General features: G+C 42.3%; 1 pseudogene; it reads left to right on the top strand.

Annotated features, from left to right (window-relative positions):
• The first annotated feature begins 24,611 nt into the window (after window positions 1-24,611).
• On the top strand, window positions 24,612-24,731 carry LOC136646772 (5S ribosomal RNA; annotated as a pseudogene).
• The last annotated feature ends 1,920 nt before the right edge of the window (window positions 24,732-26,651 follow it).

Raw genomic sequence — 26,651 nt, 5'->3', positions numbered from 1 at the left:
ACTCCAGGTGTGGCCTTACCATCGATTTGTACAACGGCATTATAATACTAGCCGTTTTGTTCTCAATACCCTTCCTAATGATCCCAATTTTCTCCTTGTATTCTGCTGGAAATTCCGCATCAAACCCCTAACCACCATGATTTTAGCGCCTCACCCCCCCAGTGCGTGCCACCCGGTGCGGCCCATACCGCCCGCACCCCCCTAGCGACACCACTGGGACTGATATTCTCCTTACGGATTTGTGAATGTTACTATTTTTAAATACTTTTAATTATTTGTTGTCCAATATATGTTCACTTATCTTCTTGTATAAAGGGTGATCTTTCTGGCCTTATGTAGATGGCAGAAAGACATTGCTGGTAGATGATGGTGCATATCATGCTAGCAGATGTGCAGGTGAACAAGCCCTTGATGGTGTGATTAATCTTGTTTAGCCATAACAGGACTGCCCATGTCGATATGAGAATAGGAACAGAATTGGGGATTGTTTCTGCGTTTGTATCTCCATTAAATGACCCATTGTTGAGAATATTTATATACCACTTTTCAACAAAGACGTTCACAAAAAGGTTTACAGATGAAATCAAATAACTAAATGGCTCCCTATCTCTAAAAGACTCACAATCTAAAAAAAATGCAGAACACCAGCAAATAATCATGAGAAAAAGTGGGGTGAAGAGGGACAACTGCTCTCCCCTTGCTAAATATAAGAGGAGCACCAAGTGAAAAAGTGCCTCTTTTCCCAGTTAGCAGGCTAACTGCTAACTGGACAAAGTTATTACTGGAGAGTACTTGCTTCTTCAGACTGGGATGTTATCTATAAGGACAGACCTACTGTCTATCTGTGAGATGGTAAGATCATATTTCATGGCATCGCACTGGAGAGTAGCTGGAGGTGACAAGTGCTGTGCTGTAACCTTTTCTGTTGGGTCTGTCCAATATTAAGACTCAGCTGACCTTGTTAATCTGTGTATGCTACAGTATATCTATAGCAGTAGCAGTATAGCTACTGCATTCTCATGGAAAAAAAATTTCTATAATATGTTCATAGACCTACACAGAACCATGCTCATAACCAGTGCCTCTGGTAAATCACTGCAGGTATTTTTAACCTGTTTCTGCTCAGCCCACATGTGTACACATTTGGTCCCTGTTGCGTATATGCAATGTTGGGCAGAAATGGCTCAATAGTTAACTCTAAGATTCTTATGCATCTTCCTATTGCAGAATCATGATTCATCGCACTGGAAGTTTATACAAAACCAAAGAGGGAAAAATACTTCCAATGGTATCCTATAACCTATCATAGGAGAGCAAACTGTTTTAATATAAATCAAGTCTGAATTTATGCTTTAAACCATTTCTGCAGCTCTTGCAAGCAATACAACCTTTTACTGTCACTTGAGAACTTTGGTTAGTTTCTCAACACAACCTGATCTGACTTACATGTGAATTTTGTAGATAGAATCTATCTAATATAGGGTTTTACAAGGTTATGTCCAATATTTGTTAGGGAGAAATATCAACATAGCTTGTAAACATTTTGTCAAGTACAATGTTATTTTGCAACCCATTAATTTCACAAGAACATGAATCAAGGAGATAAACTATGTCAATTTCTTCACAGCAGACTTATTATAGGATATTGTTTGAACCCTCAGTAATGACTCCTTCATGTTAGTTATTACAGTGATTAGAAGCTGGGAGGAAATTTTCCATAGTACCTCAGAAGAGAAAATCAGCACTAAGAAAACTTTAACAGCTGAACTAAGATAATCGCCTGTGGTACAGTCAGTGCTTCCACTGTTTTAAACAAGGGAAATAAACTGAGCAGAAGCCAAAGACAAAGGCTAACTAGGTATTTGGTTCTGCAAATCAATGTTATATATCTGAGAAGTAAATGCTGTGCAGATGACCTTCACTCACTCTTCACTCAAGCCGCACTCCTCCTCAGAAGTAAACTATAATGTGACACAGATATGCAGTAATACTCCAAAATTCAGCAGAAATTTGATATTTCAGAGAAATGGCTGCATGTGAGGATGTGCAAAGCTTCTCCCATTTTTTTTCCTGTGGTTATTTCCATTAAGCAAACAGTAGCACTACATGTTCAAGAGTATGATTTATAAAACCATGTATTCAGTTTTCACAGGTGGTATTTTCCAGATGATTATTGCGCATGTTATTTTACATCATTCACCCCTTAAAGGCACAGAGAGCAGGTGAAATTGTGTATGGCTCTCTGTTAGAAAGTATAGAACTGGCTTAATTATGCAGTGTTCCTAATTAAATGACTGGACAGCCAGGTACTGTTTTATTTACTACAGGCACCTGTGGACACATCAAGGCTGGCTGAAGCCATTGGGCTGCCCGAGAATGCTTGAAAATGTGAAGCATGCCAGGATTGCTCTGAGAGAGCTCTGCATTTCCTCCTTGGCGTAAAGAGTATGCACCGATGAGAGACCTTGCTTCTTCCCCCACTGGGTTGTTTTAAAGCATCTGGTGGAGAAAGGTGAGGGAGCCAGATTGCTGTTCTCAGAGGATCAGACTCCAGCAATTCCACCCCTTCCTCCATGTGGGCTATTTACACAAAGCAGGGCACTGCTTTGTATTGCTTTGATAATCCTGCTTTGATTAAAGAGCCACACAGGAAGGGGCTGGCTCTGTCTGTGGCAGCGGAGTGGGAGGGAGGTGATGGGCATCTGTTTGCCACCTCTCTGCTTAGGCCCCAATCAACTCATTTTCATCATGGATGGGCATGCCCTGGAACACATTCTTGTTTTCATCTATCCCCCACCAATACTGCTCAGGGTCTGGAAGGGGTTAATTCTGTATGGTTCCCCACTTAAAAGTACATACATGTATCTTTCCCTCTTTAAAAGAACAGAACATTCTATTTTGTTAATCTTTCCTAAATCTATGAAATAGCCTTAATTGCACAAACCTGTTTCTTTATTCAGAATACTTATCTGCAAATACAAACATATGAGTGATTTTTTTTTAAACTTTCTTATTACTTCACATTTTATTATTTGGCTTTATAGGATTCATGACAGGTCAGACACATGTCAGTGACATCAACACAAGCAAGCAACAGAAGATGGAGATAAGATTATCAAAGATTAAATCATTAAAAGGAAGTATTCAATTCTTAATGTGCTTTTGGCATGAAGAATATTTGTTAGCACCCCACTACATTTATTATAAGCAATGTATAACATACAAAACAATAACCTTGATCCAAGACAGCTGTTGCAGAATAAGTAGAATGAGATTGTATAATATCTATTATTGGAATACTTGAACACTCACTGTACTTAATAGACGAGTGAATTCTAAGGTAATGCTGTTGTCATATCCATTTCTGAGATCCTTCATAGGAAAGTTACAGCCCAATCCTATCCTGGGTTGGTCCATAGCATGTAGTAGTGCTGGTTAAACCTCTGCTGCATGCAATGGGCCAGCCTGGGACCAGACAGTGTAGGAGAGGTTAATAAAAAAGCTTTTTACTTACCTATTCTTCTGTCATGGTCCCTACAACAGCCATGCTCTTTGGCTGGTGTAAATCTGAGTGGGTCCAGGAGGTGTGTCAAGGCTGGGCTGGGGGCATAGGATATTGGCTGTGTTGCTGCCACCAATATCCACCCATCATCAACCAGCCCCGATCTTCCCTAGAACACCCTGGAATGCCCCCCACTGACTTACCTGTTCCAGCCGGCCTGGGTGCTCTGTTCACATGTACCCAGGGCCACAAGCCATTCATGCTGGCAGCCCCATCCCACATGGCATTGCTGAGGCTGCAGTTTATATCAGCATAAGATCTAGACAGAATTGGGCCATCAGTCTACTATTGAAAAGGTACTCACTTTTCTATAAAAATCCTTACAATGTTTATAGAAATGTCATGAGATGTACCATAATCTTCAAGGCATGCAGTTATACCTCTTCTCAATCATTTACTTGAGACAGAGCAGCACATTACTTGAGGAATCCAAACAGCATAGTGCTGTTCTTCCTTGCAAATCCTCTACTCAGGAAGGATCCTAAAAGATAGTCCTATCATAGTAATACAGTCCAGAAAGTTCACAGGTACTAGAAATACGCAGCTCTGCAAAAAGCAGCATAGAGACCATCAGGAGCCAATAATAATGGACCAACCACACAAACTGAATACGTTACAACATACTCCAAGGGCTAATTTTCAAGTTACCTTTTCCAAAATAAAAATTTATACATATCAAGAAATATAAAATATACAATGTACGTTTTACAAAATGCCAGACAATCTGTAGTACCCATTTTCAATTTTTTTGATCTGCAGCTATAAAGGACAGAAACATGTTTGCTGTTAAAAATTAAAGCTGAGATTACAAGATACTAAAGCCAGACAGTTCTCTCTAGTAAACCAGCATTATCCATGAGAGTCATTCTATATATTGCCTTACTGCAAAGTTGTCATAACACTTCTGGATTTAACAGAGTTCTTCAGGAATATTTGAAAAAATATTAAGGACCAGAATTAGCTTTCCCATATGTATTAGCTATATTAAGTAAACTGGGCTTTACTTTTTAAAAGAATATTGTTTAAATTCAGTTTAAATGAAGTTATATCAAATGCATGTCAAAATATCTGAAATGCATATATAATCATAACAAAACAGAATAAACCAATACAACTTTATATACACTTATACATATGTGGTTCAGAACTTGTTCTTTCAGAATATTAAAAATAATGAGTGTTCAATAAACCTATCAGATTAATCTTTAAACATGATAACAACATACAAAATATTTTAGTTTAATTGATATAACTATGTTTGTTCTACAATTTTGAACCAGAATGCTAATGGCAGCACTTGGTATTCTTCCAGTAGGAGACTATACAAATTTGAGCAATAGATAAAAGATTTAATGCAAGTCCCATATTCACAACTGGCTTCACTTTTTATAGTTAAAGTTTGAGTTTAAGAATAAAATGGGTTGAGTGCAAAGAAAGTGAGTCATGACTAAGCATCAAAGAAAACAATGAGACAAGTTAGTCATTATTAAGTCCTACTACTTTAAACAGGGCTTAGCTGTCCTAAACTATCTGGAATGTGGGGCTGCCATGGTGCCGACAATGGCTGCCACGGCATCCAAAACACAACTGGGCAGCTGCTGGTGGCTCCTTGGGTGAAGGGGACATTACCCCCGGGTAAGGAAAGTAGCCCTGCAATGGGGCTACTTGATTCTGAGGCAGCTTTTCTGCGATTCTGCAGCAGAATCAAAGAGTTCCATGTTGGGCTGCAGGGCCCAACACAGAGTCAGGATCTGGTAGAGCTGAGTTCTGCCGGTCTTACCTTCCTCCTGTCCTGCTCCCTCCCCCAGCACGCCTCTTCCCCACACTCTTCCCACTTCCCCCACTCCAGAATGTCTCCTTCCCACCTTCTCCCATGCCCCCCACCTACCTATCCACCACCCTGCGGTTTGGGCAACTGCTGAGCAGCTGAGCACTGGCTTTCTACCAGTGTTAGTCCAACACGAGCTCCTATGGGCTAGCTCTGGGGCTGGGCCAGTGCTAAGCCCTGCAAATGTGCTTTACTGCATGTTTGTGTCAGTGCACGGCAGCAGTAAGACAGCAGTAAGCTGGCACGCAGAGCTCAGGATTTGGCTCTTAGTCATGAGACAATTTCTTTGAATATAACCTCACGTTCCATTTTCATAAAACCATCTGGGTGTCCACATTCTATTCCTGAACTGTTGTGCCAGCCCAAGCATGAACGATACTACAAGAAATTTCATGGAGCAGTTCATGATTTTGCTTCTGTGGAAAATTCTCTCCCAAATCTCTTTTTCACACAATCTATAGAGGAAAAATAGCACCATCTCAGCAAGTCTTTCTGTATATGCTGACATATGCTGGTTTCATATCACCAGCAGCTAACAAAGTAGAGGCTTACCCCCGGGCAGGGGAATAAATGTTCCCTTTCCCAGAGGAGCCTCTGGGACTTCCCCCACCCCCCACAGGATGCAGCATGTGTTCTAGTGGTGTGGCTGCAGTGATAGCGAGGCGCGGTTAGATAGGATTGGGCTGCTACTTCTGAATAAATAAGTATAGGATTGCACTGTAAGCCATTTTTGCACACATCTCCATCTTCAGGAGAATAAATGACTATATAAAAAGTAAATATCACTGCTAGTGCCTGTCACATGTTTGTCTTGTACATTAGTGATAACTTATACTGAAATACAGAAGAAAATGCAAAGGTTATTTTTTAACAAGAATATTTGTGAAGTTTGCTGCTGCTGGATCAAGGCATATGCTGAAAACCAGAGATGCCAACAAAGGTTGCTGGGCTTGGGCTCAGATACAAGTTTTATAAACTTGCCTCATAAAAAAAGAAGCCCAAATTCTCCTCCAGTTGGAATTAAACAGCACCCAACTGGCTCAAGCCTTTCCCTTTCTTGTATTTCTTTAAAAAACAACTCTTGAACAGGGGACCCTTGGACCAAGAGGGGGAGACTGGTGTTCCACCCAGCAAAGCTTTTCATGGGTACAGCCTCTTTCTTTCCCACTCTGCAAGCTAATGAACATTCCCTTGGCTTGGAAATGAAAATGGCTCAGAAATAAGCAGAGCGATTTCTCAATTTTGGGGAAAACATCTTGGTTCATTTTTGAAGCAAGCTGATGCAACCCAAAGAAAGTAAAACTATCAGAACAACCCAATTTGTGATTCTCTATCATGGACATCACCTAGAAATATGCACGGAGAGCTGCAATCTACTGTAATTGTTACAGTCTGCTCAGAAAAATAGGCTACTTTGCTATTGTTGTAATAGCTAAGGTTGAGGATTCTTCAAAAACGGGGTTTGCAGGATGATGACTTCTGCTGCATGATTTACAAGGGCCAAGAAATCCAGAGGAAAATTGAGCAGTTGACATATGAAAAATAATTTATTATACAAGTGTTTTGAGTTCACAACTCTTTATCAGAGGTAAGCTCAACAAGACAAACAGGTGGGGGACCTGAAGCTAGTGAGGTTAATTGTTCTACAGTATGTAATTTCTAAAGTGTGCCTGCTAGATTAAGGAGCGAGGGTTTATTCAATAGTTATGAATACTCCATAACTTTCAAAGCTGAGTCTACAACTGAAAACTGGAAATGCACTTGATTTTACATTTCATACTATAGGCTTCCACAGAGATGACGTCTTATAGTAAAAGATCCTGTGGCTGTTTGGTGCTGTGTAACTCAACAGCCTTCACTGTTTTCTGGACTTGGAAAAGTTAAAAAGAGGACATGATAATCATGGAAGATTTAGTGGAACTGGCTTGTCAGAATGATGAAGCAGAAAAAGCTTTTACAGAATATGTTCATGACAAAAACTTTAACATAATGTATAAAAGCACAGAGTGGCTTTTGTCACGGCTAAAGGAAAAAAAGCAGTATCATTAATTTAGACATTAAGTGTAAGGCTCTGCTGAAAATTTCCTTGGGATAAATCACAGAAATATATTCTTGGCCAGATAAATGGAACCTGGCAAGTCCCAATTCGTTTTAGATGCTTTATAAAATGCCATTGGGTTTCTGCAGTCTGTCGTCTTTGGTACATGATAAGAAAAGGGTTGGGTTGTTTTCTTCAATAGTTAACTACAATCCTATTGAAGGATGCATATGCTCAGAATGGAAAATGAAGTTCCAACAAAGCTGCCACTTAAATGGATCCTACTCATATTCATTACTTTCTCCAAATTTAGTTATGACAAAGTATCTTATTATGAACTCTGCAACAAAGCCTTGGCACAGGCAAAGCAAACAAGGGCCAAATAATGCTCTGCTTCCTTCACACATTCTCCTTACACTGTCTACCTAATAATGCAGACCATAATGCCTCATTTTTCCAGCACTGGGCTCCCCATTACAACTACCTATAGCTTGCCATAATTTTTCACATCTTGTTATCTCCTGCACAGAGACTATTATTTATGTCTGATTATGATGAGATGGAACACAACTTTATACATTGCAATGAGGGGAGGAAGTCTGGTCTAGAGGGTAGAGCCTCCATTAGCCCAAAGATAACATCAGAAGGTCACCAGTTCGAGGACACCAGCAGCTCCCTGAATGGCTGAGAATGGTGAGACCTTGAAGCAGCTGACAAGCCCAACTGAATGATTCCACCTGCTCTTGGTGTGAGTAAGAAGCATCTTGGCTGCCCTCCATGGAGAGATGGATCTGCCTGTCAGCCTGCGTGGGAGAACTGGAGGCCAGAAGTGAGACCAAACCAGGAAGATCCATTCTGAAATGTTGTTGGTTCTTGAAAGAGAGAACCTCTATGTTTATAAAAAATCCCCGAGGGATTTAGAAATGCCTGCCTATGTAAACCGCCTTGAATAAAGTCAGAGGAGTAATCCGATGACCAGAAAGGCAGTATATAAATACCTAGTTATTAAGATGATGATGATGACAGACAGACAGACAGACAGACAGAGCCAGCCAGCCAGCCAGCCATGTAGAAAACATTCCTACTCAGGCAAACTACTTAGGAAGAAGTTTTGACAACAAAGATGTGACAACCCACTCCTATTCTCCCCCCCCCCCCATGCAACTGAACAATGGAGGCTTGTGCTGCATTCTGTGAGGGTAGGAGAATCAGAAGATTTGGAAGAGGTAAGAGGTTGGGCAGGAGGTCTGGTCTAGAGGGTAGAGCCTCCGTCTGCCTGAAGATAACATCCACAAGGTCACCAGTTCGAGGCCACCGGTACCGTGCGACCTTGAAGCAGCTGACAAGCTGAAGCCGAGCTATTTCCATCTGCTCTGAGCATGGGAGGATGGAGGCCAGAATGTGAAGCCAGATCGGAATGAAACACCTTGAATGTAGTGGTTCTCGAAAGAAAGAACCTTCTTTCAAATTGTAAAAATCCCTTATTTAATAAGGGATTTAAATTAAAAAAGCCTGCCTATGTAAACCGCCTTGAATAAAGTCTTGAATAAAGACCAAGAAAGGCAGTATATAACTACCTGTTGTTGTTGTTATTATTATTATTATTATTATTATTATTATTATTATTAAGAGAAAATATTTTCAGCTCCCCTGCAAGTCCCTCCATTGTGAATGGGTCTCCTAGACCTGCACCAGCTGGCACAAGTTTGAGGAGAAAAGGGGGCATACTGGCTATCAGAGTAAATAGCATCTGGCACAAGTTTCTCCAGTCTCTGTCAATGTGCCAGGCCACTAGCAATTACACTGGAGGCCTCGCTGTGCTTACTGGAGGAGATGATGTTCCACCGGCACCTTCCTTCTTCCATCAGCAGCACATGCGTTCTGGCAGTAACGAGGGGGAATATGATTGGGCTCTCTGAATGGCAGCCTGGAGTACTTCTCTGGCTCCAGTTGGGAATGTGATTACTTGGCTCAGCAAAGGCTTCAGTATGAGCTCTCCTCATCTATGATGACTCATGACTGATTACCCTAAGTTGGGGCATCTTCTCTCACAGACAGATCTGTGGGAGGGCAGGAGGTCTGGTCTAGAGGGTAGAGCCTCCGTTTGCCTGAAGATAACATCCGAAGGTCGCCAGTTCGAGGCCACCGGCACCATGAACGGAGAGACCTTGAAGCAGCTGACAAGCCTAGCCAAGTTATGCTGAGTTATTCCACCTGCTCTTTGGCCGCTGTCAGCCTGTGTGGGAGGAAAATGGAGGCCAGAATGTGATACCAGATCATAAAAGATCCATCTGAAATGTTGAGGTTCTTGAAAGACAGAACCTTCTTCAATTGTAAAAATCCCTACTGGGATTTAGTATAGCCTGCCTATGTAAACCACCTTGAATTAAAGTCTGAGGAGAAATCTGATGACCAAGAAAGGCGGTATATAAATACCTGTATTATCATCATCATCATCATCATCATCATCTGTGTACAGGAAACGTTCAGACCGAAATGTCATTCTTCCTATCCAGCCAATCTATAGTTGACAAAGGACTAAAGTAGATCTGCAACTTGGCAAGGCACCATTTTATGTAGGAAGCTGGAATTAAGTTGGAGTTCTTTGAGCCAACAGATCTACTATTAGTATTGAATCCAGCGAACCATTTCCCAGAGCAAACTGGGTTGCTTAAATACTTCTGTGGCTCTTTGTGGTTGCATTCATTTAGTTTGATTTTTTTCGTTATGGAATTCAAGGGAGCTTTCATGGAGTTCCCGGGAATTCAGTGGCATACTGTGTTTTCTTGCGCCTAAGGCCATGTCTCCCAATGTCGTCCTCTGCCTGAGCCTGAAGTAATTGTGGTGAAGTGATGATATCACTGCAATTATTTCCGGTTTGCTTGGAGTGGCTGCATGGGAATCTGGGTGGCTTCTCGCTTTTTTCACTTGGAAAAAAAGCAAATCATGTGGGCTTCTGCTCAGAGCAACATGCAACCACCCCAAGTGGCTGTGGGGGGGGCAGTGAATGCCACCCCCCTAAGCATACCACCAGGGCCCTGTACCTCCCAGTCTCCCCTCGGATATGCCAGTGCAGGTAGTCACCATCCAGACAATAATCAGACCTGCTTAACTTCAGCCAAGTGGCTGTACTTGGTGCCTTCAGATCATGCCCAGGGACCACGGCAGCTATGAACTACATACTTGCAAAAAGCAGCCAGAATGCACATGTTCTTTTGAAGCCCTATCTTTAAGAAGAGAACGTCTTTTTAAAAGTGAATAGGTCAATACTGAAATAAGTTCAAATTAAAACAAATGAGACAAATTTCTACATAATATGCTTTGGATCAGGGTACAAAATATATATCTTCATTTATCCATTCAATGCTGTTTCTAGAAAGAAACATCAATATTCAAATAGTATACCAATATCTGTATATTAGCACACTCAAAGGACTGGGCTAAGCACAGAAAATAGTCGGTCCTGGTATCAAAGTATCAATATCATTTGTTTCTATGAATGGAACAGGATTACATTGGGGGGGGGTACTTACAGGATCATATTCATCAATATGAAGGACTTTACAGTTCATGAGACCATTTTTAGATGTCTTTAGTGTCTGTTGTTGTCTTTTCAGAAACCCCAAGGCAATATATGTTCCGCTGCCTTGCAAGTAATTTCCATGTGTCCTCAGTTTTACGAAACCATATTATATTCATACTGGCATGATTTAGCATACATCTTGCATATTCCCTAATAAGGGAAAGAATTCTGAGGCTGCTAGAAGTACACAACATGGGTCCAATAGCTGTCACCCCAATTCCCCTCTCTGAAGAGACAAAAATTACATACTCTAAATTAATTTATCTTAGGTAAACACCAAGGACTATGTTATAAACAGCATTGACTTCACTTCAGCTTGTTAAACTTTTTCATCCTCATTCTTTATAAACAGAAGTGGGAGAAATTAATGTATGTACATAACAGCAAATGTTCTCTCACCATTTTATTTTTTTAAAAGTACAGTTTTTATCTTATATAAACAGTGGTGATGGAATTATAAACACCATTATTCCACCTCTATGTTAATACTCGTATTATCTTGCATAAACAGAAGTGAATGAATATGTACATGACACCAATCAATCCTTTTCTTACACAAAAAACTAGTCACTTTTTTATCTTTCATAAACACTGGAGGAAGATTTAACGAATTAAAAATGTTGCTTTCCTGTTTATATTGTTTTAAAGTCATAACCCACGGATGTATATTCCAAAAGGTATATACTGGCTGTTGTCAGGCACTGTCAATGTTCTCCAAGGAACTTTGTTTTTCAAAATACTGGTTAGAATCTAGATTTACATTCTGGAATAGAATGGTCCCAGTTTACCCATATCAGTGGAATGGTAGGGTAAACCATTTTCTTGACCCAGCAGTTTCCAAACTCCCTGGAAGTTTGCGAACTGCTGTAAGTTGTTGCAGAGGAGAGGCAAAGGCAGCAACACAATCGTCAGGATTGTGCCTCTACCGGCAACAAAGGGGTATTTTTTAGGACATACCGGGGCAGGAATGGCTTCCCAGGGGTGCAGGGAGCCCATGGATGCCTCTGCTCCCAGGTCTCTTACTATCTAAAAATAGCTACCATTACCTACTCCTGACCCTCTACGAAACCACGTGCAACTTGACTCTGGCAGTGTAGCTGCATCAGCGGAGGAGGCAAAGGATAGGATTGGGGCCTAACTTGCATAATCCAAGAGTAAAGACTAGGGCACACATAAGCAGTCAATTCAGAATATTCAAACAAGAAATCTTAAAGTGTCTAAGATAATAGTGTGATTTTCACAAAGGTTTTGTTTCTTTTGTCATACAGCAAGGCTTTAGAATTCAATTTTTTTGATGAGACAAGAAACCCACAGCCATAAAGTAGGCAATATCAAGTTCTTGGTTCTATTCTATAGGACCAACACAGCAAGAATTGATACCAAACCATATTGGCAAAGAAGCACTACCAGCTATAATTCCCACATAAATTGCAGTTAAAGAACTTCATGACACTAAGTTTCCACATAGCTTTGGAACCAGAATTAACAATACCTTAAGGAGGCACATGTTATAGAAAAAAACATATAGTTAATTCTACAAATTGTAACCCTTAAGAGACATTTCAATACAGTACAGTGTACACAAAATTAACTGTACATTAAACACCATTCCTTTATAAAGTCAGGAAGAAAAGACATGTGAGGACATATTATAAGCATGAGGAACGTTTATCTCAACAGCTTATAAATTCACTGCCATAATGCACCATTAGAGAAACGATTCCCAAAATCATGAGGACAGTACATTACCAGATTAATATTAATCTCTAGAGTGCTAGATTAATTTCCTGTTCATGTTAATGTCCTTTTGATTACTACAGAAAATAATCATAGGAAAAAAATTTTCAATTGCAAAAAGTAGCAAAGACTTAAAACATTAACAACTTTCAGAGCTTTCAGTTCAATATGTATAATTACACACAAAAAACCTAGGTCAATGCAATGTTATCAATAATGTTTTAGTTGTGCAGAGTCATGGACACTTGGGGCTGAAGTTTACAAAACAGATTCTAAACTGACTTCACCCCGATGTAAACAGCTTTTAATTAATTTGGTACATTTATTGCAAACAAAATAACTGATCAAGTCTGTTGCTCACATAAAGCTTGTAAAAAGTGATACAAAACATAAGCTATGTATTTTTATAGATACTGAAGATACACAAATAAGTACAAACTGGTTTACAATCTGAAGTATTTAATCATTAGAACTCACAAGTCTGCAAGGGCTTCTTTCTTTCCTACCAATGGAACAGGAATGCATGATGCGAATGGCGAAACTACTCATTTATGGAGATTGGGTGTGCAACAGAGAGCCAATGGCTATGTAGAAAATGGGCAGGCATGGCTGGAGCCAAAGCGCCACTTGAGGCAGGGCACAAATGCCACCATCATCACTAGTCATCCTGCCCATCTCTACAAACTGTTATCAAATAAAGAGGGACAAAAGAGAGGGGAGAGTCCCCTTTCCTTCCCTTTGGTCCAGTGGCATCCCTTTCCCCACCAGTGCTGCTAGGAGGAGGGGAAAACATCATTTGCACACACATACCTGTGACTGCAATGGAGGTACCCATGGCACCTTTTTCTTTTCTTTCTCCCTCCAGTATGACTGGAGCAGCTCTGTCAGGAGATGGACAGGGTGGATAGAGAGATGCTCTTTACCCTCTCACACAACACCAAAACCGGGGTACATCCACTAAAATTGAGTGTTGGGAGATTTAGGACAGACAAAAGAAAATATTTCTTTACTCAGTGTGTAGTTGGTCTGTGGAACTCCTTGCCACAGGATGTGGTGATGGCATCTGGCCTAGATGCCTTTACAAGGGGATTGGACAAGTTTCTGGAGGAAAAATCAGTGACCAGTTACAAGCCATAATGGGTGTGTGCAACCTCCTGATTTTAGAAATGGGCTATGTCAGATGCAAGGGAGGGCACCAGGATGCAGGTCTCTTGTTATCTGGTGTGCTTCCTGGGGCATTTGGTGGACTGCTGTGAGATACAGGAAGCTGGACTAGATGGGCCTATGGCCTGATCCAGCGGGGCTGTTCTTATGTCAGCAAGGAGGTTAGAGGAGTGTGGCAGGCAAGGGTGGTCATCAGATTTACTCCCAGGGTAAGTCTTTGCGGGAGCAGCAAAGCAATCCTCAGGATTGTGCCCCTGCAGGGAGAGGGGGTGCTATTTTTTAACAAAACATGCTCCCAAGGTCCAGGGGATGTGGGGAGCCCTGTAGAGCGCTTGCAGGGCTCTCTGCAGCTTCTAAACAGTTACAGGTGCAAGTGCAATTAAACCGGAAGTGGAATTTCCGGTTATGTCACACTTGCAACTTTCACTGTTTCGAAGCTGTGGGGAGACCTGCAAGTGCTCCACAGGGCTTGCTGCACCCCCTTGACCCTGGGAGCATGCATGTTTTGTTAAAAAATAGCACCCCGTCCCCCGCAGGGGCAGGATCCTGGGGATCACTTTGCTGCTTTCCCCCTGCCCCCACCCCTTAAAGGGAATGGTGCATTGTTACATGAGCTGGTGGGTCACAACCCACCAGTTTGAGAACCACTGCCTTAATATATTTGGTATATACAGTCAAGCGTTTGGCTATATTTGAGATTTCATTCACAATATAACTGACTAATTATAAAAACATTATCTAATTTAAACTATTCATTTCATGAACACATTACTTTGCCATTTGTGAACTGTTCTAATATAAAATGACAAAAGTTTTTATGAAAACTTCACACTGAAACTAGGCTCTGTTCCTGTATTGCCTTCCATATTTTTTTAGCAAAGGGTTAGCAATGTTTTGTACTTAGTTACAAAAAAAGAGAGTGAAATCTGAATTAAATCCTTCAAAAATTAAAGTAGAAAGTGTCATTGATATTTTTAAGAGACAAAATTTAAAGCAAGAGAAAATAATCATGTCATTTATTGGAATAAGTAGGTCATCAGAAAAATAACTGTATATACACTTATTGTAATGTCTAGTCCTCATAAATGGATTAATGGATTTCTTTCTTCAGACTTTCCAAAACAATATTCACTTTGAGTTTAGAATATGCTTGAGAAATTTCAGCCAAAAAGGTTATTGTTTCAGAAGTTATAAACCATTGTAGACACAGGGCTCAGAATTAAAATGCTGCCTCATCTATAACTACAATAAAATGAGCTAATGGTTTTAAAATGTATCCTGGAAAGAATAAATAAAATTTGCAACACTGATGGTAGACCACAGCTGCGATACAAGGACATCTGCAAGAGGGATCTGAAGGCCTTAGGGATGGACCTCAACAAGTGGGAAACCCTGGCCTCTGAGCGGCCCGCTTGGAGGCAGGCTGTGCAGCATGGCCTTTCCCAGTTTGAAGAGACACTTGGCCAACAGTCTGAGGCAAAGAGGCAAAGAAGGACGGCCCAGAGCCAGGGAGACATACCAGGGACAGACTGTACTTGCTCCCGGTGTGGAAGGGATTGTCACTCCCGGATTGGCCTTTTCAGCCACACTAGACGCTGTGCCAGAACCACCTTTCAGAGCGCGATACCATAGTCTTTCGAGACTGAAGGTTGCCAATACAGATGTGCCCTATATATACTGTATATATACTATAGGAAGGTAACTAAGAGACAAAATGTCAAATGGAAGAAGGTTTCACTTCAGAGCAATCCATTCCAAATAGAATTCAATGCTGGTTTTATGCATCTAAGGGCTCAATCCTAACCTGCGCTGGAACAGGCAAGCCAGGATTGTGGCCAGAAGCGGCTCAGCTAGAGGTAAGGGGAAATGTTTTCCCTTACACTTGCGTAAGGGCTGGTAGCCACAATAGGTCTCCTCGGACTTGTGCCACCTCTGGAGGTGGCACAAGTCAGAGGAGAGTGGAGTGGCTTGAAGCCGCTCCGTTCTCCCTGGGAACGGGGTTGGGATCCAGCATAACTGCTAGATCCCAGCCCCACCTCGTGCTCCCCGCCCCCCGCCCCCCAGCACCACCCATCACCCACCCTCCCCCCCGCTCAGGAATGCCTCCCTCCCTCCTTCTCCCTGCCCCCCCCACACCTACCTTTTCTGCTTGTGTCAGCACAGATGGGCTGACACAAGCAGCTGAGGGGAAGCCAGCACAGAGGCTTATGTCAGCCTCTGCAGGCTGGCACTTCTCAGAGCGCTAGCCTGACTTCCCCTCAAGGAAGCACAAACATGATTTATGGTGCAGTTTGGTGCTTTATAGGGCGCAGTTTGGATTGCGTCCTCACAAAGCCTTAAGAAACAAAGACTCTTTTTCATACTTGATATAGCTTGATATATACTTGATATATACATACTTGATACATACAACCCTAAATAATATTCACCCTCTGTATTTAAGGTCGGTAGCCCAGACTAGTTTTTGAGCTGCAGTAGAAACAGGCAGATATTGTGTATTTGTATGTAATTTGGAGAATGGAGGAGCCTCAAGGTCCACAGCACAGAGGTAGAATACAGGCAGGCCCCTATATTCACAGATCCTGTATCTGAAGTTTCAAGTATAAGCTTACAAGCTTATAGCAACATTCAGGTTGCCTCCTAGCAGCCTGGACACTTGAAAAAAAAAACTAGATCTATCTTAACAGAAAGCGGAAGTTAACAGCTTCCTGATAAGATTGATCAAATTTTTTGTGTGTGTACACGATGCCAGGAGGCAACCTGAACATTGCTATAAGATTGTAAGCTAAGTTTATAGTACCCTTGTTAAGCAAGATGTTTACTCAGGGGTAAGTCTGTAAAACAAGTTAATGGGCGCATGGGGGGTGTGGAGACAGGTATCCCCCATATCTGTGGTTTCTGTATGTTGTGGGGGGGGGTCACAAATCCCCCACAGATACAGGGGGCACATCTGTATGTACCTTGCATGCACAAAGTACCATGTTCAAGCTCTTCTATAATCAGTTTAAATGGATCTCCAGTAGCAAGCCTGGAAAATATCCCAGCCTGAAACACAGATGAGCAGCTGCCAATTATAGCAGCATTGGGTTAGATCTGGGGTTGGCAACCCGCGGCTCCGGAGCCGCATGCAACTCTTTCAGCTGTCTGCTGCGGCTCCAGAGTCCGGGTGAAAGTGGCAAAGGGGGTGACAGAGCGCCTCTCTGTCACCCCCTTTGCTAAACTAATTATGCAGTCCCCTGTCTGCCCTCACCCCCCCAGCCTCCGCCCCCCAGCTCCGACGGAAAGGAGGACCCACAAGCCAGCCCAGGTTGGTTGCCAAGAAGCCGCTCCATGCGCAAAGACGCACAGGGGGCGTCCCAAGCACTGCCGCGCTCCCCTCTTCCAGCACCCATGTCGTGCACCCGAATGCCTCTGGGCGGTTGGTTCAAGCTGTAGCCTGCAAGGAAGGGGCGCGCGCGGTGCTGCCGGTCCCCCAGCTGGGCAGGGAGAGTGCGCGACCCTGGAGACCCCCAGGAGCAAGGTGAGGCACGCGCTGCCCACTTGGGGAGTTTGGTGCCAGTGGAGAGCCTCTCCATGCAGGCGGCGGGGGGTGCCTGAAGAGCCGGCTCGCTCCCTGCGCAGCAGTACCAGGGCGCACAGCCTGCGCTGTGAGGGGGTTGCTCTCTGGGGGCTGCAGCGCTGGAGGGGGGCGCAACATGGAGCTTCCAGGCTGCCCCCCAGTGCCTGCCATGGGGCGTTTCTTTCCCGCCATGTTGCATGACACGCTGCTGCCTGCTGGTGCATTTGGCTTGCAGTGGAAACGTGGGCTTGGGGAGGGGGTCTCCACCTGCAGGCTCTCCCTGCCCCTTTGTTTGTGCCCTCCCCTTGCCATTGCTCAGCCTGCTCATTGCATGAGGGGGGGAGAAGAAGTGTGTGGGGTGTGTGGGGGTGGGTAAGTGATTGTGTGTGAGTGTGGGGTGTGTGTGTGAAAGGGTGGGTGTTTGTTAAGTGTGAGTGTATGGGGTGTGTGGGGGTGGGTAAGTCTGAGTGTGTGTGAGTGAGTGTGGGGTGTGTGTGTGAAAGGGTGGGTGTGGGTAAGTGTGAGTGTGTGTGTGTGGGTTTTAGATGTCAAAATGGTTTTGTGGCTCCCAAGGTTTTCTTTTCTCCGGAAAACGGGTCCAAATGGCTCTTTGAGTGTTTAAGGTTGCCTACCCCTGGTAGATGGACAAATGGTCTGACACAGGATAATGGAACTTCAAGCACATCTTTCTTTGACCAAGTTCTTTAGGCCAGGTTTGACAGGCCTTGCTACACTCTATTGGAAAATTAAAAATATCCAACTGCAGTTTAAATTTTTTATTGCAAATGTTCTGCTTTCTGAAATAAGTTAAGATAGGTGGGCAAACTTGGTTAGGGATCAGAAACAGGAGAGAGCTCATGCTCTGAGCATGTGAGATATAAGCAAGAAAGCAACATAGTCTTGTGATAGCCTATGGGAATAATCCTAACTGTGCCTCGGGCTGGCACAAGTCTCTTGCTCCAGCCCAGGAGAGTCCCAAATGTGCCGTAAAGCACGTTTACGCCTTCTTGAGAGCTGGCTGGGCTGGCGCAGGGATGCGCGCCGGCCTGTGGAGGCTGCACCCAGCCTCCGCGCCAACTCAAGAAGGGAGGGTTGCATTGGCCTAACTCAGCTGATGCAGGGGTCTGAGTGGGCAGGGAGGAGGTGAAAGAAGGCGGTCCGGGGCAGGGGGAGGGCAGGTAAAGGGCGGTCCAGGGGGCAGGCGGGCAGGGCTGGAATCCAGCTGTTATGCCAGATCCCAACCCCATTCCCTGAGTAGTGTGGAGCAGCTGCAAGCCACTCCACTCTCCTTGGACTTATGTCACCTCTGGAGGTGGCACAAGTTCGAGGAGACACATTGGGACCATGGTGGCTTACCTGGGAGTAAGGGGAAGAGATTCAGGCCCCAATGTTGCGCTGGATACAGTGCAGGCCTCCTGACCTGCCTGTTCCAGCAGAAGATAGGATTGCGCTGTATGTCTTTTAACATTCCGTTAAACTGAGCAAAGAGGCACTTTTTCAAGTGGTGTTCCTCTTATGTTTAGCATATTTCAGTATATTTCAAGAAAACCATCTTAGGCACCCTAATGTTCTTAAAGGCCTAACTTTATTTGAAATACCTGCCCTATTTGAACATGATCTTAAATGCCTTCAAAAGATCTTGAAATCAACCCTTACATGAAGCAGTACAGCGTGCTTGAAGCGGCTGAAACTTTCCTGCATGAAGACATTTAGTATTTTTTCCTCCAAATGATTTGTCAGGGTTGTGTTAGGTTGCTAGACAGGCAAACATGCATGGGGGGGGGGGGCAAGCAGGGAAAGGGAGATCAGAGAGGAAGCTTTTTTAAAAGAATTACTCCAGAACTTTGATTCTCATCTCTATACATAAAGAACAGTTAAATAAATAATAAGGAAGATCTACTACCACCTGCCTATCAGGTGTCAGGCAGAAGTCATAGCTTGGCTTAGAGCAGCAACTTTCCAGTAGTCTGCATGGCACTGACTGAAATCTCACATTTCTTACTTGTGCTTTTGCTTTCCCTATTTCTATGTAACATTTGAACCATCTGTCAAGGGTGTATGTTCTGGCAGCATTTGTGCCATTGCTACCAGCTCATGCCTGGTACAGCATATACTGTATAATCAGCAGCTCTTTCTAACTGGCCCTGTAACATGGATAGACTCTGCTGTTGTATATTATTTTATCAAGCCAAGCCATGCTGGCTGCTGTCTGGCCAAAGTACTAACTGTGGTTGATTTGTCAGTACGGTAAACATGACACCAAACAAGGCTGCTGTTTTTCAGACAACTTCCTCTCTAACACACAATGAACTTGGTGTTCTGGGTTTCTTTGCGATGTTCATTTCCACTGTTCTCTTTTATCCTTTAGGAAGTAGATGGTTCTTATCATTATTTAATATGCCTCTTTTCCTATTCAGTATTTTTTCTTACTTATTTCAGCTGTAACTTATAGATTTGTTACTTAACAGATATTATTCATTTGGATGCTATGACTTCAAATCCATCTCCCCCCAAAATAAATCATCTTCATTGGAGAAGCTAAATCAGTAACACAAAATCAGAACCCTCAGGTTTTGGCCTCATTTCCCAGGCACGACTGATTTTCTGTGTAGTATTAGGTAGGATATGAGAAGCATATGTAGAAAATGCTGGGTCCACAGGAAGCCTTGTATTAAAGTCAGCAGCAACATCCTTTATTCTGCATACAGAGATCTATCAAGAGAAAATCCATATAAACGTGTACAGTCCCAATACAGATATCATATCTGATTATGGCCCACTAGTCTTTGAACTTTGTTGCCCTGTATCTAAGCTGAGCTAAGCATGGGATCCCAATTTCTAAATGAGTAGATTCCCAAACTTATAACACTGGGACCCACTTTTTAGAATGAGAATCTGTCAGGACCCACCAGAAGTGATGTCATGACCAGAAGAGACATTATTATTATTATTAACAGTATTTATATACCGCTTTTCAACTCAAAGTTCACAAAGCGGTTTACAGAGAAAAATCAAATAACTAAATGGCACCCTGTCCCAAAAGGGCTCACAATCTAAAAAGATGCAAATGAATACCAGCAGACAGTGCTGGGGTGAGGTGGGCCAGTTACTCTCCCCCTGCTAAAAAAAGGAGCACCCACTTGAAAAAGTGCCTCATACTCAGCAGGGGTAAACTCAGTTAGCAGGGGTAATCAAGCAGGGGACATCAAGCAGGAACCTTTTTAACAATCCTAGGCTGCAATCCTACCCATGCATACCTAGGAGTGAGTTCCATTTACTCACTGTTAAAAGTGCAGAGCTGTAACATTTTCCCAGATGCAGTCACATACCATGGTAGCATCGTCTAATTCATTAAAAATAAAATATTGAAAAGAATGGGGATCCACCTGAAATTGGCTCGCAACCTACCTAGTGGGTTCCAATCCACAGTTTGAGAACACTGTTCTAAACGATTCTTATATTTTTATATGTTGAAATATGTTTAATTCAAAATTCATTTCACAGTAAGATATGACTTATCACCTGTTTGGAATAGCAGCACTCACCTAACTTCTCTCACTCATGGTCATTATCTCATTTCCCATATATATGTTTCTTTCCTGGTATACAATTTTCTACCATATTTAGTTACTCTTCACTTTCATATTCTTGAATAATATATTCAATTATTCAATATATTCAATATATAATCAATCAGTAAAAATATTAGCAATTGAGAAAGATGTGCGGAGAAGGGGCAACAACCTTTAGTGTGATTACTGGAAATTCCAAATAGCCTGACTATGAACTGAGGAAGGTTGGGATCTCTAGACTAATACTAATGGCAGGAGGTTGCTAACCTTGATGATGGTGGACCAATTGTGTAAAGAGTGGAATGAGTGCTGTAGGTGGCACTGTGGCCTCTAAAGAGCCTGATAAGGCTCTAGTCTAGTCTCAATCTCTTCAATCTAGTCTCAGTCTCCCCAACTCCCCAGTTAAGCGATGCAACCATGCTATTGAGGAGCAACCCACCTCCTGCCCTCCCCTAAACCTCCCAGTAACTCCACTTGCCATCTCCCTCCCCACACACAAAATGTCTCTCATGCCAGCCTACCTGCTCTGGTGCAGTCCACAGGCCGTGGGAATGCTCCTCTGATGCTGCTACTACTTTGTGGGATTGGAGAGACCTGCCAATGTCATTAATGTGCACTGTCACAAAGCCATTTACGACAGCTGGACTCTGTCCTGCAGTTTTAAGGTGACTCATAGGATTGGGCTATAAGTCATTACGTTTCACACCCCAATTTAAGAAAGGGATTCTAAGTGTTATCTACCACAAAAGATTATTTCTGAGGACAGGGAAAAGCTCCAGGGGAAAGAGCCTTATAATCCAGATTTAAGTGCACACATTCATATAAACCAGTGACATTCAGGTTTCTGGCATTTCAATAACAATATTTTTGTGTGCATGTATAAGCCCCATTCTGCTACAAGCCTGCCAAAGCTGCCTTTCACTTTCTGAAACTAATATCCTCTTCCTTTTCCCCAGTGAGATAGGACTGTTTGTACTATATCCAAACTTGCAATTTTTTGTAAATAATGTCAATGCCATGGAAGTCTTAACTCTAACGTGTCTTCATAGACTGATTCTAGATATAATTTCTCACTTAAACAGACTCAGATGATACTCTCTGCTTTGATCCTTTCTCTTGTCACTCTATTAGGGGCACCATATCTGCAGGGCTTATAGTTTATAAAAAGGCAACCATATTTTTATATACCTTTGATCTTATCTTTAAACACAGCTTTGATTTTAAAGTTGTATTCAACACTTTCTCCATTAACCTTGATTTCATTTTGGAATTAGAATGACTGGCTCTCCCAAAAGGCCAATCTGGAAATCTGCACTCACTGATTGACTACTTTTCTTTTTGCCTCTCTTTAAATGAGAATGTAGAAGGATTAAAATAATTTTCATAATTCTGTTACTAGAAGATCTCTCTTAACATATGTGCGTTTAGGTAATATGCAGCCCAGGCTTGTTCTTAGTGAAACCTACTAGATAAAAGGGACACAAATATGCCAAAAATAATAATCATTACACTAAATCAGTGGTTCTCACACATTTAGCACCAGGACCCACTCTTTAGAATGAGAATCTGTCAGGAGAAGTGATGTCATGACCAGAAGCGACATCACCAAGCAGGAAAAGTTTCAACAGTCCTTGGCTGCAATCTTACCTACACTTACCCAGAAGTAAGTCTCATTGACTATCATTGTTAAAAGAATATACATAATAGCTTGTTAAAAGTACAGGTCTGTAACATTTCCCCAAATGCAGTCACGTCCCATGGTAGCATCAAGTCTAATATATTAAAAATAGAATAAAATAGCATCAAGTCTAATATAAGAAAAATAAAATATTGAAATGAATGGGGACCCATCTGAAATTGGCTCACGACCCACAGTTTGAGAAACACTGCACTAAATAGTGTGGATAAGGATTGTCCCAAATCCCCACCCCCAAATCTTTGGTCCCATTTTCAGGTTAGATAAGTGGGAAGTTGTTTGGGGGATTTCAGAAATGGAATGGGCAAGTGGGGGTGAAACTCAACATTACTACTGGAGCTTCTCTAAGCAGCCATTTTTTCCTCAAAGTCTGTTTTTCCCTACTGTGCAGCATGGTGACATCATGTTGCTCTGACAGGGACCTAGCATACCCATTGGAGCTAATATTTCTTTTTCTCAGAAGCAAACAATCAGAACGTAACTTTGTTTTGGGGACTTTGGGGGAAAAATGGGTGCTACCAGGTGATGACCACAGGGTGGAGCTCTGCTAGCAGCGAATTTTGTCTTCGCACCACACAATTCCCCCCCCCCCCAAATTGACAGGTTTTTACCCCCTGCATCTCCATAAATTCAATAATTCAGTTCACCATTAGGACAGGATTGCAGTGTTAATTATCTACTTCAATGGCTTTCCAACATTATATCTTCAGCCAATACTTTCCACATTGACTTTATATGAAGGAACCCTGCATGTTGTAAAGCAGTTCTCAAACTTTTTAGCATAAGGACCCACCTAAAAAAAAAGTTGCATTTTACTAGGTGCTCAAGTCTGTGTGGCTATAATGGTGATTAGGCAGCAATGCTTCCTCCCCACCAACCCTACAGCAGGTTGTTTAACCTTTTATGCACATAGCCTAATCTGCCTTGCCAGTTTGCAATCAACCAAAAATTGAGTTGTGACCCAGTGGTGGGCTACAGACCCACAGTTTGAGAGCTGTTGTTGTAGAGGATTTTGGGGGAACATGCACCTAGTTCATGCAAAATGCTGACCAATCCTGTTGAGGCTCATCATGGCTCCCATGTACACAGTTTGAACTCTGCTGCAAATGCACATTGCTGGAGCCCTACAGTAGTCCAAAATATGGTTTGAAAACTATTGATTTCTTTATAATTAAATGGGATAGCTCAAAGGAGCCCTTCAATTACTAGTATATTGCAATGTATAATATGGTGGGCATGGACCAGGGAAACCTAAGTTCAAATCCCACTTGGCTGATCTGGGAGGACCTAACCCAAAAGGTGCAGGGATAAAAGTTTTAAATAACAAATACTAAAAATAGGTGTGATTGTGGCAGGCCTATCACTTTAAACATGAGTCCATCCTAACCACATTTCAAGTGGAGGATGGGAATCCAACTTAAAAAAAGAAAAAGAGTGCATGTATAATGGTCACTAATACCTTTCCCTTTCCTTTCCAGGCACTTATCTCCCAAACTGAATACTGGTTCAGAAGCATGACTGAAGGTCCAATTCTACTGGCACCTTCTGCTGTTATTCTGTGTTCTGTCAGCAAAAGACCCTCTTTGTTGGAGCTGTAGATGCAATGACAACACATGCAACGTGGTTCCCAGTGAATGGCAACCACACATACCACCAGAGCATCCAGCTACTGCCAGAGGAGGTATGTTGGTAGCAGGGGTGGACAGTGGTCAGAAAGGGAGAGTAACAAGGTATTTGGGGCAACAGCCAGGGGTGTGTTGGGGAGTCAGGGTGTGAATCTGATAGCACACACAAGAGATCTTATCTCTCATTTTCTGCCCACCTCACCCCCTGGCTCTCCTCAGACTTATGCCAGTGATATATGGTTATATAGGATTGGGCAACTGTTGCCCTGCATGTGCCTGATCTCGTCTGATCTTGGAAGCTAAGCAGGGTCATGCCTGGTTAGTACTTGGATGGGAGACCACCTGGGAATACTGGGTGCTGTAGGCTTATACCATAGTCTTTCGAGACTGAAGGTTGCCAACCAGGATTGGGCAGTGCTAGGGAAGAGCTGTAAGAAGGGAATGTGACAAGATATGTCACCAGAGGAGGGAGGTTTCAGCACCACTTACCTTTGAATTCCTTTAGCTCCCAAAATAGTAATTGTTATCTCCTGCTTTCTACATGATTGGGGGAGACCCTTATTTAAAAGATAGATCTGCTGCCATCACATCTCAGTTAGACTCAGTCATGAAGCTGATTGGGTGATCTTGAATGGACCAATTGCTATCTCTCAGTTTAAATCACATGGCTGTTGTAAGGATACAGAAGTATGTAGAATATACATACTCCAAGTTTCTTGGACTGAGGGCAACATAAAAATGTAAAAAAAATAAGCAAATCTTCTCTTGATGGATTACACACAACCCATTTAAACTGAATTTGGTTATTTCCGTCAAGTTTTTCAGCTGCTGCATAAATGTTATTCTCTCTGAAATGGTTTACAATAGCATCAAGGCCTCAACTTCAGTATCCTGAGCAGCTTTGAGTCCTACATTTAAAAACAGATTTAAATAAATAGCATATGATCCAAGGCATCAAGTCACTGCTTGAATTAAAATTCAGGGGAGAAAGAAACTGGTTATTAATTGTGAGCTGTGGGATAAAAGGTTTCAAGTATCATAGTTGATGCCCTCAAAGAAAATTGATTGAAGAGGCTGAGTAATCTAAGTTATAAACTTTCGCCTGGGGTTATCAAGGCACACCACACTGCCGGTGTGGGACTCACATCCCCAATGGCCCTACTAACAAATTACCCTTCTCCAAACTTCCGTGGCACACCTATGGACCATTCGCGGCACACCAATGTGCCACAGCACACTGGTTGAAAACAACTGACCTATGGATTCAAGAAATGTCCTCTGAAGGTAAGCATTCTGTATAGCCATTTCCATTCTTTCCATTTCCTGATTCATCTTTGATTGAATAGTATGTGCTGGATACTATGTAATCTAGTTGCATAATTTTTCTTTGTCAGCTAATTGTACATGTTGTAACTTCTGAGGACTAGAGACTTATCTTGCAGTTTCCCAGCATTGCTGTGCTGTGCTGTGCTGTCAGCACAGTTCCTATTTTTCCCTGCCACTTCACCACAGGCTCATGGTTGAGCAAGAAACATCCTTGTCCTGCTGGAAAGCATTCAACACTGAGAAGGCCCATCTTTATGCTGATAACACTAAAATATAAAATAATGCCAACAGCTGGTGCTACAAATGGCTTTTAAAAACGATGTTCATTCATTAAATTCCTCTTGCTACTTTTGACATGAAACACGCAGTCTCTAATTATTCTGATCAAGACGGTGAAATACAAAAACAAACTTTAATTGTGTTTAACAGATATTTAATTGCATAATTTTTCTTTGTCAGCTAATTGTACATGTTGTAACTTCTGAGGACTAGAGACTTATCTTTAACAGATATTTAGTTGCATAATTTTTCTTTGTCAGCTAATTGTACATGTTGTAACTTCTGAGGACTAGAGACTTATCTTGCAGTTTCCCAGCATTGCTGTGCTGTGCTGTGCTTGTGCTGTGCTGTCAGCACAGTTCCTATTTTTCCCTGCCACTTCACCACAGGCTCATGGTTGAGCAAGAAACATCCTTGTCCTGCTGGAAAGCATTCAACACTGAGAAGGCCCATCTTTATGCTGATAACACTAAAATATAAAATAATGCCAACAGCTGGTGCTACAAATGGCTTTTAAAAACGATGTTCATTCACTAAATTCCTCTTGCTACTTTTGACATGAAACACGCAGTCTCTAATTATTCTGATCAAGACGGTGAAATACAAAAACAAACTTTAATTGTGTTTAACAGATATTTAATCAGGATTCACTGAACTACAGATTAAAGCTGAAATTCATAAA

This window comes from Tiliqua scincoides, chromosome 3 (genome assembly GCF_035046505.1).
Source record: "Tiliqua scincoides isolate rTilSci1 chromosome 3, rTilSci1.hap2, whole genome shotgun sequence".
Classification (NCBI taxonomy): Eukaryota; Metazoa; Chordata; class Lepidosauria; order Squamata; family Scincidae; genus Tiliqua; species Tiliqua scincoides.
Note: the sequence above shows the minus strand (reverse complement) of the source record. Positions and strands in the feature narration are given on the sequence as shown.